The 8,432-nt window shown below is 38.4% G+C and overlaps 1 long non-coding RNA gene across 1 annotated transcript; it reads left to right on the forward strand.

The window, feature by feature from the left end:
- The first annotated feature begins 359 nt into the window (after nt 1–359).
- On the forward strand, nt 360–5,404 carry LOC143979595 (uncharacterized). The gene is made up of 4 exons (XR_013274058.1): nt 360–512; nt 2,488–2,514; nt 3,712–3,791; nt 4,968–5,404. It is a non-coding gene; the product is annotated as an uncharacterized LOC143979595 (long non-coding RNA).
- The last annotated feature ends 3,028 nt before the right edge of the window (nt 5,405–8,432 follow it).

Consider the following 8,432-nt stretch of genomic DNA (forward strand, 5'->3'; position numbering starts at 1 on the left):
TTCTCTCACTTTGAAGAGGTTTTTCAATTACTTCCATCTCCTCAATGGGACACAAAAATAAAAACACACACACACAAAAAACAATTGACAGGAGTACTCCTTGTTAGTTCCTGTACTAAACCCTTTAGTCGGTTCGATTTTGGCAGATGGTAGAAATAAACAATGCATAGGAAGACATCTTTAAAAGTATTAAAATCAGTCACACATCTTTATAATTATTTATAATCCTGCAAATCCCTCCAGCTCATATGCCTGGGAATTTGAGCGTAATGTCATACAGGTTTTGGGAGTCTCCTTTTCTACAAACCATAGTGACTGACTGTCTTGTCATCATGCCATATAAAAGCTTGAGTATTCCAGTAGACGGGACATCAAAGCTTTCAGAAATCCTCCTGACATTAACAGCTTTAGCTGTACGGTTATTCCATTAAAGATGGCATCTGAACGTCTCGTGTGCAAAGTTGGTCTCTGGGCACTTGCAGCTTGCATGGTTCTGAGCCTACAGGGTGCAGGTAAGTGACAAATTTATACATATATAATTTACTTTTAGATTTTTGAGCTATAGGATATTTCATGACACCAAAAAATGATTACATATAAAGGTAATAATTTTACACTTTATGTCCAGTAGGCATTTTTGCTACTTACTTTGCAAAAAATGCACTGTGGAAACAATATATAGAAAACGATAAATATAAAATCTAAAAAAAAAAAAAAAAAAAAAATATATTTATACATATATATATATATATATATATATACTGTATACATACACTGTATATACAAATTTAGGGGGAGTCAATCCTCCTGTGTCAAAATCCACAACATAGAGATTGTATCAATAGTGGGCTCCCAATCATCCATCAATTAAGACATCAAAAAACGAGGATACAATCTCCAAATGTCATTGCCGTTTACTTCAAAGTAGAATCTTCAAAGTTACAACCAACATAGCAACTGTACGGTTTCAGGCATCACTGTTTTTCATCAAGCTGCATGTATATATATATATATATATATATATTGTATATTCATATAGAATATAATACTTATCAGTTTTAGCTTACACAGGCTTTATAAATGTCCCAAACAAATGACAAAACAATAGTGATTCCAACCTCTTCCCACTCTATATAAACTAAAATGTAAACCTTACCTTTACACATTTTATTTATTTATATTTTTAATGCGAAACTAGAAGTTTAATCCCACTTGTAATACTAAAACGCTACGCTTACAGGCAGCTAAAAAGACCCTATCATGTTTGTACTGTCAAGTGGCTTTGGAGTCAGGATTATGCAGATGGAAGTGAAATTAGCCACTGCCCAAGGAACCCCATAGCAACCTCTGGAGTAACTGTAGTTGGGAATGGATGATTTTCCCTATTTGAAAAAAAATTATTGTATTTAGCTATAAACATTGCTCTTACAAGAATTGATATATTTAAATTTCATGACAGAAACTCAACATTTTTTATGCAGACCTGAACTAAAAGAAAACATTAAGGGATTTAAATTACTAAAACTGGAGAGTGCAAAATCTGGTGCAGCTCTGCACGATAGCCAATCAGCTCCTAACTTCAGCTTGTTCAATTAAGCTTTGACAAAAAAACTTGGAAGCTGATTCGTTTCTATGCAGAGGTGCAGCAGATTGTGTTCTCTCCAGTCTTAGTAAATCAACACCTATGTGAATCTATATTTTATTTTTGATTGAGTGTGGGTTTGGTTTGTGCTATAGTAAGTACTGTTTTGGTATACACATTATATTGCACCATCTTTGTCTGCTTCTGTCCTTATTATCTCCATATATCACCATCTTCATTTGCCCACTCTAACCTGAGATACCCATACTAAATTTCTTACACACCTAAGCTGGTGACTCTCAACCAAAACCACAGTTTAATAGGTAAGGAAACTTTCAAATTTCTTTACCCTTTTTGCCTCACCTCTATGCTGAAATATCCCACCAAAGTTCTGTACTTACTGAGTTCTTACTGCTGAGGCCCACTTTAACGTTTACATCCTTTGTACAGGTTTCTTCACCCATTTCTATAATGTGAGGATAATTATGAGTAATTTGGAAGAGCCAACCTAAAATAATGAAATTGATTACAAAATTTACAGGAAGTTTATAAAACTTATGGAGCCTTATGGGCAGGTAGAATAGATATGAGATATGGTCCAGTTACATTTTGGATGATAATCAGTTTGCAGGAGTCAGGAGATTTTTAGTGACTGGTTCTTTGGTGTTGCTTAATTTTTGAATACCGAGCCCTGTTTTTGGCAAAATGTAGTGTGCAGGATGCAGTAAACCAAAGGAACCAATCAAAATTCAACCAATATTGTTTTATTATTGCTGTAAATGAATACAAAGTAGAACCTAATAGGGCACCATGAGTTATTGACCAGCCTATCTACCACCTTCCTGTAAATGTATGCCTTTATTATTCTCTTTCTTTAATTCAAATATTTTTTCTTATTCCCACAGAGGCTCAGACAAACTCTACTAACACTGGTAAGTATGTGAACCAATGAATAGTGTCTTCTTGTCTTCTAAGGTGCAGAAACTTTTATGTATTGAGTTTTTCATTAGGTTACTACATGGTAAACTTGTATTTTGGTGACCACACACTGGTCGTGACTGCAGTTTGGACTCTTCAACTAAGGATTGATTATGCTAACTCTTCTGGTTCTTTCAAATTTTAACAAACGTTTCCTAAAGAAATTAGTATTTATAAACATGAACATTGCTTAGGTTTGGATTAGATTAAAAATTCTTAGCTTTTTCCACATGAGATGGACAACTGATAAAAGCTTAGACACAGGAATATTTTCCAGGAAACTCCATGAGACTTTTTTGGTAACAACTTTCTTGACTTCAACTTCACTTGAACTCGAGAACTTATATTACTGTATTACTATTGCATTACTTCTGTATTACAGTATTACAGCATTTTACATTACTATTTCCTATACTCTATATAAGTTTGGGATGTAGTTAGATATAGAAATTTGTAGATTAGTTACTAGAAGAAGGGTAATTGAATTACTACAGTCATAGCCTTTGTCAGCAGCCTATGGTCTTGTGTTGATAGCATCAGTTTGACATCAGTTGGAGACACTTCTGAGGTCATTCAGAATTATTTGATGGATGCATTTGACCTGCAATTGACCCTTATCTGACCTGCATTTGACCTGCTTCAAGTTCATTTTGCATTCCTATAGACTTGTACAGAAAGCCTGTTGGCAATGGCCCTTACTCTGATTAACAGTTAAACAACTCTGGTGATAAGACATCAGCCACACATAGAGTGCATTGTTTTAAACGGCATTTTAAGAAGGAGCAATAAAGAAAGAAATAGTGGAACCCTGAAAAGCCAAACAAAGGTTTCTTACATTATGACCAAATATGTGGTCGGTCCCCCATGTAAATATAGAATTGCATATATACAAATAAAATAAGGTTTTTAACACATAAATACACATTGATAAGGTTATTTATTTCAAACCCATCTTCTTTAAGTGTTTTAAGAATAGACTTTGCCTTTAATAAGGTTTATGAATCTACCAATCAACGCGCACTTTATAAATACATACAAAGTGGAAGCACATTCACTGTTGGTTTTACTTTAACTACATGTTATTTCATGAGTCTACTTTTTTTTACCTCTATCTCTTGTATGTGAGCTGATATGATCTCTTCTTTCCACAGGAGTGCCTGGATGGGGTATAGCTTTGCTGGTGTTAACATCTCTGATCCTGGCCTCAATGCTGTGCAGTCTGTGCTGTGTGGTGAGTCTATAATCATGAAGAACTACATATTGGTATAATTGTAAAATAACAACTATAATCAAGTTATTATCTTATCAAATCCATATATGACCATATGAAAATTTAAACGATGATGCAGTAGATATGGACTCAATGACCACTATGTAGTTGGATGTGTTTGGAGTGTTATTAGTTAGCACAACATTAGTTAGCAGCTGGTTCAAGTAGTATAAAGACTGCTTGGCTTTGCTAACAATCTTTCATTAGAATAAACTTGGATTTGGACTTGGATAATATGGTGTGGAGCTTTATTTTTAAATTCACTCTTTCCTATCACATCCCAAAATGATCGTGGAAGCCCTTTGGTGAGCAGAAGCTGCCAGTCCATTATTTATATTCTCCACATTTACACCATTGCTGTATTATTGGATGACATCAATAATAAAAAAAAAATAACAAAGAAATTATAGGGTTTGAGCGCCTCCTATGCATTTTCTTGAGAAATCTGTGGTTAAACAAAGAAAAGCAAGACAAGGGTATGGTTATCCCTGTGTGCTCTAAAGTTCACCTTAGTCAAAGGGGGTGATATACAAAGGGACTAGACACAGTTAACCACCAAGTAAAGAGAATGTCTTCTGAGCTTAGTCATAGGGTGAAGTTGTGTTCAATTAATATAGCAGTATATGGTGACATTGCTCACAAATGACTGCAAATTTAAAGTGAATTCAGGTTCGCCTTATCTACTAACATTCACTTTGCAAATTTACAATAATTTTGATAAGGGATTAGCCTCTACTTTTCATTTTTGTACAGTCTCCTTTAATTTACTTTATATCCATCTAAATTAATTCACTTTATATAAAAGACTGTAGCTGTTGTCAAATCCTAAGATGATATTACAATAGCAACACCTTTATATCGGGGACACTATGCAAAGTAGCAGAGCTCTGATTGGCTCCTAGTGCTCTTCCTACCCCTCCAAATCAGAGTGCTGCTGGACAGTGTTTGGGTACTTATATTAATTCTACCTAAAAAAATATGTTTATTGATTTTTTCAATGAACAAATAACTATATAAAATGCTGCAGTCTCATATCTTCTTTGAGGACAGCTTCAATATTTTTGTAAGAAACTGTGACTTGTTTTTCTTTTCCAGAATAGTGATATGTTTTTCACAATTTATTTCCCTTCCTTGCAGCCTTTGCTGTGTAAGAGCGGTGGAGACAGTCATTGTGGATTTTCTCTGAGCAAATAGTAGCAGAAAGGACGGCAAGGACAACATTGTGCTCTGTTTCATCTTGGTTTTGTTACACACAAATCTTCATGTTTACATTTGTCCTGAGTCTTTGCCCGTCTTGTTCTGGATACTCCACCTGTGAATTCAGAAGGTCTTTACCACACAGAGTCTGTGAAGAATTCCATTTTCATTTTCTACCTCCAAATATGGAATCCATCCTCCTTTCTCTAGATTTCATTTCTGCTCTAAAAGCTATTTTTTACTTAATTAATTAAAATATAATTCCTGGCATGTGTACCATTGAGTTGAAGGTGAATGCTATGGATTTAGTATTTTATTATCTACTGGAATGTGTAAATATAAATAATCTTAAAATAAAAATAATATTTCAGATCTGATCCATTAGTCTGAGTTTATTTCTTAAATGGTACCTTTCAATTATACAGGTGTTTGCATTCTTACTTTATGAATGGTGAATTTTGCTCAACTTGGAGCCCCCTCCCTTTAATTCAATGGTTCAAAACCTGAGCCTCAGTGGTCAGTACATGCTCTCACATTGGAGTGTGTATTTTAAAGTGAGGACTCAGCAGCAGGACAAGGTGGAATGGAGATAACCTCCAAATTGGGGAGGAGTTCAGGTTCTACACATGTAATGTATACAGTATAATACTCAGGTTTCTTGGTAACTGTAAACAATCAGTCGTGCCCACTACTAGTACTGACCCATAGTGGGGGTAATTGCCCTTGTTCCTAATTTATTCCAAAAATGCTTAATAGAGAGTAATCTGACAGTGTTCACTTTTACTACAGGGCTCCATAACTCACAGGTGGGCCATGCATACATAGTAGTAGAGGCAGTACAATTCCATACGGGATGACAAATAATTGTCATAACTATGTTTTAATGTCTATACATGGGGCTATAGTCCTCTCACTTCAGTACATGCTTATGCTAAAGTTGACCATCCTACCACTGTTACACAGGTAGAGCAGAGGACAGCAGAGGACAGTCCAATGCACTGCTTGGCACACCTATCTGTCATGATTGATTGACAGCTTTTTACTGCCTTAGGGCTGTTGAGGATGGCCTGGCAGTACACAGAAGTTTCTGGTAGTTTGCAGCTCTGTATCACTGCCACTTGACAAGTTTTAGACTTAGCTGTACTGGACATTCAACTTAAAGGAGAATCCTTCTAAAACAATAAACAGGTGCACTAAGCCTGATATTTTGCTTGAGCCCTTGGCTCTCTCTATATCTGGTTACTGGCCAAGCTGATGTTTGAGCGCAAATAATTTATTTAGAGGATCAAAATGATACTTGCAGGTACCACAAGGTCTGCTCTCTGGCAATATTATTGGATATCATCATACGTTTAAGTGGGGAGCTTAGCCCCCTAATATACCAGACACCACATATATTTCAGCCATTTGCATTCATATGATCAAGAAACTTCAGGGTGTATCTAAACAAATAAAAGACATGCAAGTTGGTAATAGAGTATAACAAGATCCAGTGTGAGGGGAAGCTGGGCCATGCCATCAGCGGCCAGGCCTGGCCCCAGCCTACATTATTGGGTATGTTCCATAGTTCAGGGGTCTCAAGTTTACCATTATTTGCATAACGACAGTACCAAAGCCTAATTTCCTCCAAACGAAGCCTGTGGGTGAAAGAAGTTAAACACAAAAAACAAATAGAAGACTGAACTAACTTGAAACCAAAACTGTTTGAGCACTTTTTTTTCCACTTCTCACGTAGAAAGAACACATTTTTCTTGCATCATCACAAGATAGCTCTAGACCATGGGTCTTCCAACTATGGCCCTCCAGTTGTTCAGGAACTACAATTCCCATCATGCCTAGTCATGTCTGTGAATGTCAGAGTTTTACAATGCCTCATAGGATGTGTAGTTTTACAACAGCTGGAGGGCCGTAGTTTGAGGATCCCTGCTCTAGACTTACATGGTAGTATTATGTCTCCCAGCAGAGCCAGTCCTAAGTTTCCCCGCTTAAGCAAAACACTACATGGGGGGCGAGACAATCAATATCTCTTCCAGCCAAACAAAGCAAAAATGGGCAAAAATATACTGGAAACATAGGGATAAAAGGAAAACCAAATATGAGCACTCCATATATAGCTTGTCGGTACTTCCAAGATGTTGATTCTTCAACGTGGTTTCCGGCTGCGGCTGCCAACAAATCAATCACCATCCTCCTCTCCACCTCGGTGTCGTAAAGCCTGTTCATTCCAATCCAGCCATTGTGCGGCATCTTGAGCCAATTGGAAAAAGTAGGTTTAGCGGTTAGCGGTAACCCTCAGCTTAGCGGGGTACAACATAGCGTAGGGTAGCTGCAATGCTCTCAGTCTCCTTTTTACATCTGAAAACTTAGCCTGGTGCCTCTGCACCTCCGCAGAAAAGTCCGGATAGAAGGATACCCGGGACCCCATTCACCTGTACATTAGCCTTCTCCTTGGCTTGTCTTAGTACCGCCTCCCTGTCTCTGGAATGCAAAAGTCTGGCAAGGATGGGCCTGGGAGGGGCACCCGGTTGCGGTGGGCGGCCCGATGTGTGATGGGCCCTCTCCATGGTAAAGAACGGAGAGAACGCTTCTTTGCCAAATACCTCCTGTAGCCAACCCTCTATGAATGTGGTAGGGTCCTTCCCCTCAGTCTTCTCAGGAAGCCCTACAATACGTACATTGTTCTGTCTTAGACGATTTTCAATGTCATATGCTCTGTTGTTACTTTCCTTAGCTAGCTGATGTGCAACATGAGCCTCTCGAGCAACTGGGGGGAGTTTATCTTCAACTTTGCTCACCCTGCTTTCCACCGCAGTTGTGTGCTCTCAGATTTTTTGCATATCTTGTCTCAGCAGGGAAACATCCTCTCTTAATCGACCAAACTGTTCTTTAAGGGTATTCACTGAGGCAGTGCAGGCATGCACTACCCTAAGTATCTCTACCAGAGTTGGTTGCTCATTATCATTTACAGCCGTGTCTGTGTGAGAGGGATGGTGCTGCTCAGCAATACAGTCCTGCTCACCCTGTCCCTCTACCTCTCCTGCAGACTGCCTCATTAAGCTCTGTGCTGCTGAGCCCTATAGTGCCACATGAGGTTTTATAGATCCCCCCTCTGCTATCTGTTCCAGGGATCCCCCCAGTTTTTGTGCATAATATGTAAAATCCCTCGGGTACTCCTTACCCGCAGTCTTTAGTGCCTTTTTGCTGGGATCCCCTCTGAATTTCTCTGCTCCTCTCGGTGTGCGCTGTGCCAAGGCCACGGCGGCACCATCTTGAATTTCGGAGCTCATGTAGACCTCTGTTTTTTTGCTTTTTCCATGGGTGCAGAGTGCCAGCAGGTGGTCCGGAGGGTTGCCCTGTTCGGTAGCCAGCTGGATAGCCGTTTCTCGCCGTTAGATTACTGCTGGG

Source organism: Lithobates pipiens, unplaced genomic scaffold (genome assembly GCF_037356315.1).
Source record: "Lithobates pipiens isolate NorthernLeopardFrog02 unplaced genomic scaffold, aLitPip1_a1.2 Scaffold_1, whole genome shotgun sequence".
In the NCBI taxonomy this organism is placed as follows: domain Eukaryota; kingdom Metazoa; phylum Chordata; class Amphibia; order Anura; family Ranidae; genus Lithobates; species Lithobates pipiens.